This window comes from Lygodium microphyllum, chromosome 17, assembly GCF_053477565.2.
Source record: "Lygodium microphyllum isolate KBCC chromosome 17, Lygodium_microphyllum_v1.1.10, whole genome shotgun sequence".
NCBI lineage: Eukaryota > Viridiplantae > Streptophyta > Polypodiopsida > Schizaeales > Lygodiaceae > Lygodium > Lygodium microphyllum.
This window is the reverse complement of record NC_141151.1, coordinates 20,439,965-20,448,322: the sequence shown is the minus strand read 5'-3', so window position 1 is coordinate 20,448,322 and position 8,358 is coordinate 20,439,965. Positions and strand designations below refer to the sequence as shown.

The 8,358-nt window shown below is 42.6% G+C and overlaps 1 pseudogene; it reads left to right on the top strand.

The window, feature by feature from the left end:
* Nucleotides 1-3,602: 3,602 nt before the first annotated feature.
* LOC148021657 (high affinity iron permease 1 pseudogene) lies at nucleotides 3,603-4,949 on the top strand (annotated as a pseudogene).
* Nucleotides 4,950-8,358: the final 3,409 nt, after the last annotated feature.

The following is an 8,358-nucleotide window of genomic DNA, read 5'->3' as shown; positions in this document are numbered from 1 at the left end:
CATTTTGGGGCTTCTTCAAGTTGCACTTTAGCCTTAGGATGGGCTTCAACTTCAATGATAGCTTCATTGTTAATGGGAGTATATGTGTTCTCCTTACATCTTTTAGGGGTCATAAGAATAGTTTTCAAGCCACGATCTTCACGAATGCACATGAATAGCCTCTAAAACTCATGTTTACTATTGCTCAAGGTAAAGCAAGGATACATTAGCACTCACAAATATTCTTGAGTCAATTCAAAGTCATGGACCTTTGAATCACCTCTAGCTATAATTGATATTTACTGAGATAGAGAGAGAGAAACATCAACATATAGACACCAACAGGGAAAGATGTCAAAGGAGATCACATAGAGCACAATTCATGAAGCTTCAAATGGATATGTCTTAGAGATTAAGATCCTCTAGGGCTCAATATCTCTTGCAAATATTCAAACCTGCAATTTTTTGCCAAATAGAGAATGTCTAAATAGATATTTGGGGAAAAAGAGCATGGCATGCTTTTCTAATTTCCTTGCTTTTCTTAGCATTCTATTTTTGAGTTAGCCTAGTTGAGCGTGCCTTCTTCTTAAAAACCATACTTTCTTTTAGCCTTAGTATTTTTAATGGAAAATAAAAATTTGAAATTTTTCCACTCTTAATTTGGTTTTCCATTGTCCCATTATTTTATGATCTCAAAGCGTTTTTCCTCATGTTCCTTATGGGTAACACCGAATGTACTCAGTTTTGAGGGTGCCCATTGCGGTTAAGAGGATTAAAGTGTTCAAGAGAAGAGATGAAGGGGCATACACAGTGGAAAACTTGGAAGAGGAAGAAGATAATGGGCAGAGAGGATGAAGAAGAGAAAGTTAATGATATGGAAGATGAAGCGAAAAGCCTAAATGTGGAGGAAGAGGAGTTCGAGTTGATTGTGGAGCTTGGAGGAGATGAGGATGGGTAGTTGTGGCCATCTGAAGGATGTACAGGTTTAGAGGGGGTGGATGTTGTGACGCTACATGTGAGCATCGGATACTCGTCCATACTATTTTTCCCTACAATATAGTAAGTTAAAACACTTGGTTACTAAACATGCTTACAAAGTATTCAATTAGGTTAGCATAATGGTGCAAGTGGTGCAAGTAGTATACATACAATATCTCCATAACAAATAGCACTCCAAACTAAATCCATTGTACATAATGTACAAAACATACACATCACTTACAAAAATGTAGCATAAATATCAAACAAGAACCAACTCCAATGTAGAAAATAGAAAACCTTTTTCTTTGTTTTTTGTATGTTCTCTTGCACAAAAGAAGACGTTTTCATCGTATCACCAAAAAGTCTTCTTTGCTCTTTGAGGATTGACCATCTCTTATCCTTGTTTGGGCACTCTACAATATGTGTTGCTAGGATGCTCCTTCTTGCTATTGTAAGGCTCCTTATGGCTGATGCTAAGTGTTTTTCTTCCCTTCATCTTGGTTTGTTTCTCTATAGTAGCTTTGTGTGTTGCTCTAGGTGTGCATTTTCATACAAGGGTCCTCATTTCACTTGACATAGTAAGGGCTCACAAAAAACTTGAGCAAGTGGAACCCTAGAAGCTTCATACCTTTAGAAAGACTCACAAAAGATACATTAACCTTCAAACTTAGGCAAGTTAGAGAGCAAAAGAACTCTATTCACCCTAATCTTGTAGAGTCCTAAGTATGTAGAAGAGGAATGCAAGAGAGTACTAATAGGAGCAATATTGTAAGCCAAGAGCTCGCATGATGATAGAACCCCCATATCACATTAGACAAAAAAAGATATCTCGAATGCATGCTACCACTACACGTTTGAGTGTCTAATATCTAAACCATAATAGGTCTCTATGCTCTCTTTTTTAAATCTTAACTTTATGCTTGAAAGTCTTCATTGTAACTTCAAAAGTATAAAAAGAAATTCCAATATCCCTCCAAGTTTTCCAAAAAGAACCAAAGGGGGAAACTAAAAATGGGTACAATATTTATACCACCAAACCAAGAATTCAACTAAAACTTTTAGCTATATGTGTTTTTTAAAACTAATGTTAGAATAGCCATCAATACAACTATTAGTATTATTGTTAGACAATTTTTAAATCTATGTCGATATAGCCTTGGTATACACCAACACCTATATTGGTGAAAATACTAACGCCTGTATTGATAAGCTTACCAACAAGTTATATTGATATCATGGAATTTTTAGCAAACATGTTGAAATTTGGCATAGAATTTCCTTGATCTCTTATAGTGTTCTAGACTATCTCATGCTATATACTCAAAATTATTCATCAATGTTGACAAGATATGTGGGATGCTTATAAAGTAAAGGTTCTCAACATTTAAGCAATTACTAGTAGGTTCAACTTGAATAATACCCAAGGGGATTCACTATACGTAAACCTTCCTTAAAACATGTTTGGAAAAGAGAATTTAAAAATCCCTTCTTTTTGATCCATGCAATAAACTTATACATTTTTGAGTGATGATAAGGGTCCTCACCTTTGGTTGAAAGAGATAAGGGCATCCTTAAGCAATGGAGGAATCCTAAAGATTTTTGAAGATTAAGGAGGATTCTAAAGAATAGAATAACAGATGGATCATAGGTGTTAAGGAGAGATGGGTCAAGGTGGAGCCTAGGGAGATGTTTAGAACTTGGAAGAAGCACTTAAACTAGGGGTGAACAGTTACTCATATGAATGTTTTATTTAGGAGGGTGGTTACTAAAGAGTTGCCTCCAAAAGATTTGCTTAGCAGATTTAGAGATATTACTCTTGTGTTTTGCAAATAAGATGATTAAGATATTGTACTCATGTCTTGGCATTGTAGGGAAAACGAGAGCAGTTTGGAACAAAATAAGGGGGATCATGAAGTATGCAAGTCTTTACGATGTGGTTAATCGAAAGCACATTTTGTTTGATTGGTCTCTTAATGTTGAATTCAAAAAAACATGGAACGTGCTCAATGCTATAGGCATTAAGACGATTTTGGGCCTTGAGAAATGACCTACTTTTTGCCATACAAAAAATGCTTTGCTTTTAGAATGGTGCAAGAAGGTGGTGAAAATATGTCTAGACTAGGTAAGTTGGAAGTTATTTCTAAGACTAGTGTTGAACTTATTTTAAAAAGTACTTTGCTTTTAAAATGGTGCACGAAGTTGGTGAAAGTATGTCTGCACTATAGCTAAGTTGGATGTTATTTCTAATACTTTCTAAAGAAGTTGCCATTACCTACTTAGGGCGTTCTTCTCAATAAAAAAAGAACTACTTTAGAATTCACGTGGGATTGCCAAATTTTGTATCAAGGTTGGTTTTCTGTGAGCAGCGTGCCCGACTGGCAACGACTACGCCGATAATGATTGAGGCCCATATGTACGTTCCTAAGCGTTTCATGATCCATGTCTTCTTTTCTAGCTGCAGCCATAGAATGTTAGATGGAGAGCTGGCGCTGGTGCCTGGCACGCGACATGGCATTGACTCCACACTTCTTTGCTGTGGGGTCCTGCTCTCGAGGTCAATACGGCGTGTTACTCAGGAGGACACCGTGCCTCTAACAGCAACCGGATGCGGATTCCACGTTTAAAATGCCCTTGCCATTTCTCGTCACGAATATCCTCTCGCAGATCAAGCTCCGCTTAGCGTCGTGTTGCGGCAGGGCAGCATCAATTATCACTAGTACCTTCTGTTGTGAGAGAGGGGCGCAGCGAAGATGGTAGAGCTCTTCAGTGTGCCGGCTTTCTTCATCCTCTTCCGGGAGACCCTGGAGGCCGCCATCATCCTGTCGGTGATGCTGACGCTGATCGACAAGATCGTGAAGGAGGTGGAGATGAGGAAGAAGCTGAAGCGGCAGGCGTGGGCAGGCGTGGTGGCTGGGGTGGTGCTGTCGCTGGTGGCGGCGGCGATCTTCCTGTCGCTGTACTACACGGTGGCGAAGGAGGCGTGGGAGAAGTCGGAGGCGCTGTGGGAGGGGATACTGGGGCTGGTGGCCGTGGTCCTGATCACGCTGATGGCCTTCTCCATGATCAGGGTGGAGACGTGGCGGGACAAGTGGGAGGCGAAGCTGACCAAGGTGACTGTGGAGGCCTTGAAGAAGGAAGAAGAGCTGGAGAGCAAGGGCAGCAAGTACGCGCTGTTCGTCATACCCTTCACGGTGGTGCTGCGGGAGGGGGCCGAGGCGGTCATATTCCTGGGCGGGACCGAGCTGGGCTCAGGATCCGGGACGGCCTACCCGATCCCGGCCGTGGTGGGGGCCCTTTGCGGCATCCTGGTCGGGTACCTCCTCTACAAAGGCGGCAACCACGTCGCCTTCAAGTACTTCCTGGGGACTGCCACGCTCCTGCTCCTCCTCATCGCCGCGGGGCTGTTCGCAGCCTCGGTGCACGAGTTCGAGGAGTACACCCACAACGAGAAGATGGTGTGGAAGCTGGAGTGCTGCAGCCAGAATGACGCCGGCTTCTGGAAGCTCCTCAACGCTGTCGTCGGCTGGCGCAACGAGGCCTCCCAGGGCACCCTCTCCGCCTACATCCTCTACTGGGTCTTCGTCGTCGTCACGTTGCTCATCCTCCGCGCCCGATGGAGCAAGAAGGACGCCCTCGTCTCCCAGCAGCTGGGCGAGTACAAGGACGCGGGAGCCGCCGCCGTCTAGCCAGCAGCTAGCTGCCGCGACTGATTTCTGTCGGTCATTTCTCGTCTTTTTGAATTTCGTTTAAGCAGATTCTCCACCTCGGTTCCAACCACATTTTGATAAGTTACACACCCCAACCAAGCCCATCTTCCATTGTGTAGAGACCTCCCAAAACCCATTCTTCATTGTGTCAAAAGACTCCATATTTACCCACCAAAAAAGACATTATGTCTTGGCAACAAGGAATGCTTTCGTGTAGCAGTGGAGACACTCTTCATTCTTTCAAGATTTTGTATAGATGTGCATTGATTATAACTCAAAACACATGGTGCTTAACGGTTCCAACCATCTCTTTAAGACACAAGTCTCCTTTAGCTCTACAAGCCACACATTGTGAATACTGTGTTGTGGTGGTTGAAAACCATTCCCTAACTTTCAATGGAACACATATAATTAATTTAGTGACAATTATTTTAGAATTTGCACATTTAATTGCTACATAATTCAAGATTTCATTCACAAACGTTTTAATGAGCAGCTTGTTATTGAGTCGTATGATGGACATGTTTCAAAGATAAAAACAACATCAAACTCTTTATGTACAACTTGATATGGGCATGAAGTGCAATCATGTCAAATCTATGGGGAGTGGTGCTACACATAGAGGGACCATTTCATGATTAGCACATAGTCAATGAATTGTAAGTGAAACACAACAATGCATTAATGTTTTGACATTTAAGTGAAACACATTGCTTTTCCACACACTAAATGTATTGTAAAAAGTAGTGTAAGAAGTTAGGAATAGTTAAAACTGTTGATAATATGCCATGTCACACTGACATTGGTATATAAGGAGATAAGTTGTAATTTTCCACATCTTTTTGACATATCAATACAATTACAATCCTTCTCTCCCTTCTTGCTCCAAGCTTCCATGGCTTCTTCATCTCTCCTGTCTTTCTCTCTCCAATTCTAGTCTTTCTCTCTCCTCGTCACTCTATTTCTCTCTCTTCCTGCAGTCTTTCTCTCTCCACTGCAGTCTTTCTCTCTCCTCTTCTTCTCTCCCTAGTTCTCTCTCTGACAAGTGGTATCAGAGCTTCAGTCTTTGATCCATTATTTTCTTCCATTTTCACTCTCATTTTCCTATTTCAAAACCAATTTCAGACAAAAATGGTACAAGACAGTGACTAGTGGAGTGCTGCAAGACAACTACAGTTAGCAATGACTACATCTGGAGATATTCAAGGTCAGATATGGCGGATAAAGGCTTAAATGGCTGGACGTCACCAAATTTTATGCAAAATTGAAGGTACACAAGTACGGGAGCAGTAGGGGAGTTTCCAAAGCATCTCTGGACCACAAGGACTGCATGCAGAAGCATTAATGGCAGCTTTATTGGGAGTTTACACCTCCTGACCACAAGGACTGCATGCAGGAGCATTAATGGCAGCTTTCATGAAGACCACACAGACCATTGTAGCTTTCTTGGAGTCTTTCAAGCGTGTGACATCTAGAAGCAGGAGATCTTGACTTGGAGAGGCTTGCAATTAGTTCGTTCTGCATTTTGCTATAGATGTAAAGCTTGGAAAGCAAGGACTTCAGCTGCTTGCATTTGGTAGCAAATTGGTTAGGAATTATAGCTTCCTGATGTGCTGATTGATTTTATTTTTATTTTTTTGTAATCTGCGTGCGGCATTCTTTCTTCCTCTTCTACTTCATCCTTAGCTACTCCAAAATTACTTGAGATTTCAGCCAAGAGCACATCCTCCTCTCCTGATCCTCTTCCTTCATGATACTGTTCTTCCGTTAAGCTTGCATTCGGTACATCTTCTTGCACTTGGTGAAGCTCCGCCCCTCTACTAACAGTTGTTCGCTTCTCTGTGCTGATCGATAGGCACATTTGTGGTTCTATTAGCTGTGTTGTGTGCGTCTGTTTCTATTGTGGCTTTGTGGACATTGGTTCAGCATCCCACGACCAAAAAAAATCCTCTGAATGTATCAGATGCTTATGGGCCACGACCCCTGTAGATGCAATAAAGCTATGTACCCTGCAGTATCGTGCAGCTTCTCTGCAAAATCGAAATGAATAGCCATGTGCGGTTCCAGGGGCTTCTGTGCCTGATGGAGGCCCAATCTTACTTGCAGGAGTTTGGAAGGGGCATGGTAATCTAAACACGAGAAGAGTATAGAGCCATTACTAGTCAAAAGCTTCAGATCAGAAGCATTCTGGCATGAAGAGAGCACCTCCTCCATGGTGTCATCCTCTTTAACCTCCTCTCCGCTCCTGCCTTTGGACTGTTTTCTCCAAAGATACTGGTACCTGTCTTAGCTGCAGGAGGGGTGGTTCTGTCTACCTCCAAGCCTGGACCCCTCTGGAGCTTAGGTTGGGGAGTAGCAGGGGACAACTTGCTAGCCATACTTGTTGGAAGTGAAAACTTTTGTTCACAGCAGGCGTTCAGCGCCAAGTTCGATTGAGAACAGGCTCATTTCAGCACCGCCAATGGGCTCCGGAATAACTTCATCGGCTACATTCAATTTCACAAGTTCATGAGCAGTGATCTTCAATGCCTCTGTTGCCTGTGGTGCTGCAGCAGCATCTTTCCACAAGATAGCTGCACATGCCTCTGGACTAGCAACATAATATACATCATTTTCCAGTATAAGCATTTTATTGCAGCAGCCTATGGCAAGAGCTTCCCCAGAACCACCCTCTCCAATGACTGTGACTGCATCTTTTCATTCTCTAGTTGAAGATTCTCGAGTTCGGAGGTCAAAGTAAGATGGTGCCTTCAAGCTCCACCTTCTCTGCAAGTATCATCATCTTCTCAGACAGCAGCATACTTTTGTCTAGTCCCATCCCATTGACTTCTTCCTTCAAATGCCGTCTCCTTCTCTGCTTGCAGTTGACTAGAAAGTTCTGCCTGCAATAATCATATCTGAGAAAGACGTTTCCAAAGCTGATTTTTCTGTTAATAAGCTTGACAAAATAGTTTCCAATTGTGCCTTCTCTGCTGACAAAGAAGCTTCCATCTGTGCCTTCTCTGCTAACAGTCCATAATTGAACACTTCAGTTGCATTCCTCTCCGATTGTAATTTTTTTTTCAACGAGCTCTTGGTGCTGAGCAAGGAAAGCGGCTATTCTGGCTTCAAGCTCAGTGGCTTCAAGCTCAGACTTGGCTCGCAAGAGTTCAGAAATCTGCACTTCAGCTGCAGCTGCCATCTTCTTTTCTGCAGCCAACTGATCGATGAGCTCTGTTCTCTCGGCAATGGAAGAAGACAGAACAGCTTCGAGTTTCTCCTTCTCCATGATGATGGACTGTCAGGGTCGTGGTTGAATTCCTGAAGGAGAAGCATCGTCAAGTAATGATGAAGGGGCCTGGAAGGAAGAAAAGTGCCAAAGCGGATCACTTATCAAATATCTTGCCGAAAGAAGACTCTTCTCTCTGCTTTGTGACATCCTATTAGCTGTGCCAGAACAACATGACAGTACCAAAAGCTTTATCCTGTGTTTAGAACAGACTGTTGTGCTACTTGCTTTGCGGCATGTAAAGTGAGAACAATCTCCATGGATGCCATTCCATGAATGCTTTGCAACAGAGATTTTAACAATTCCAATTCTCTTTCAAAAGTTCCCTTCACTGAAATAGGTCTTTGTAAGCAAAGGCCTTTGGGCATTTTCTATTCATCAGTTGGCCTTGTCCCTGCCAGATTTTCTCAGACGGCTGCCCTC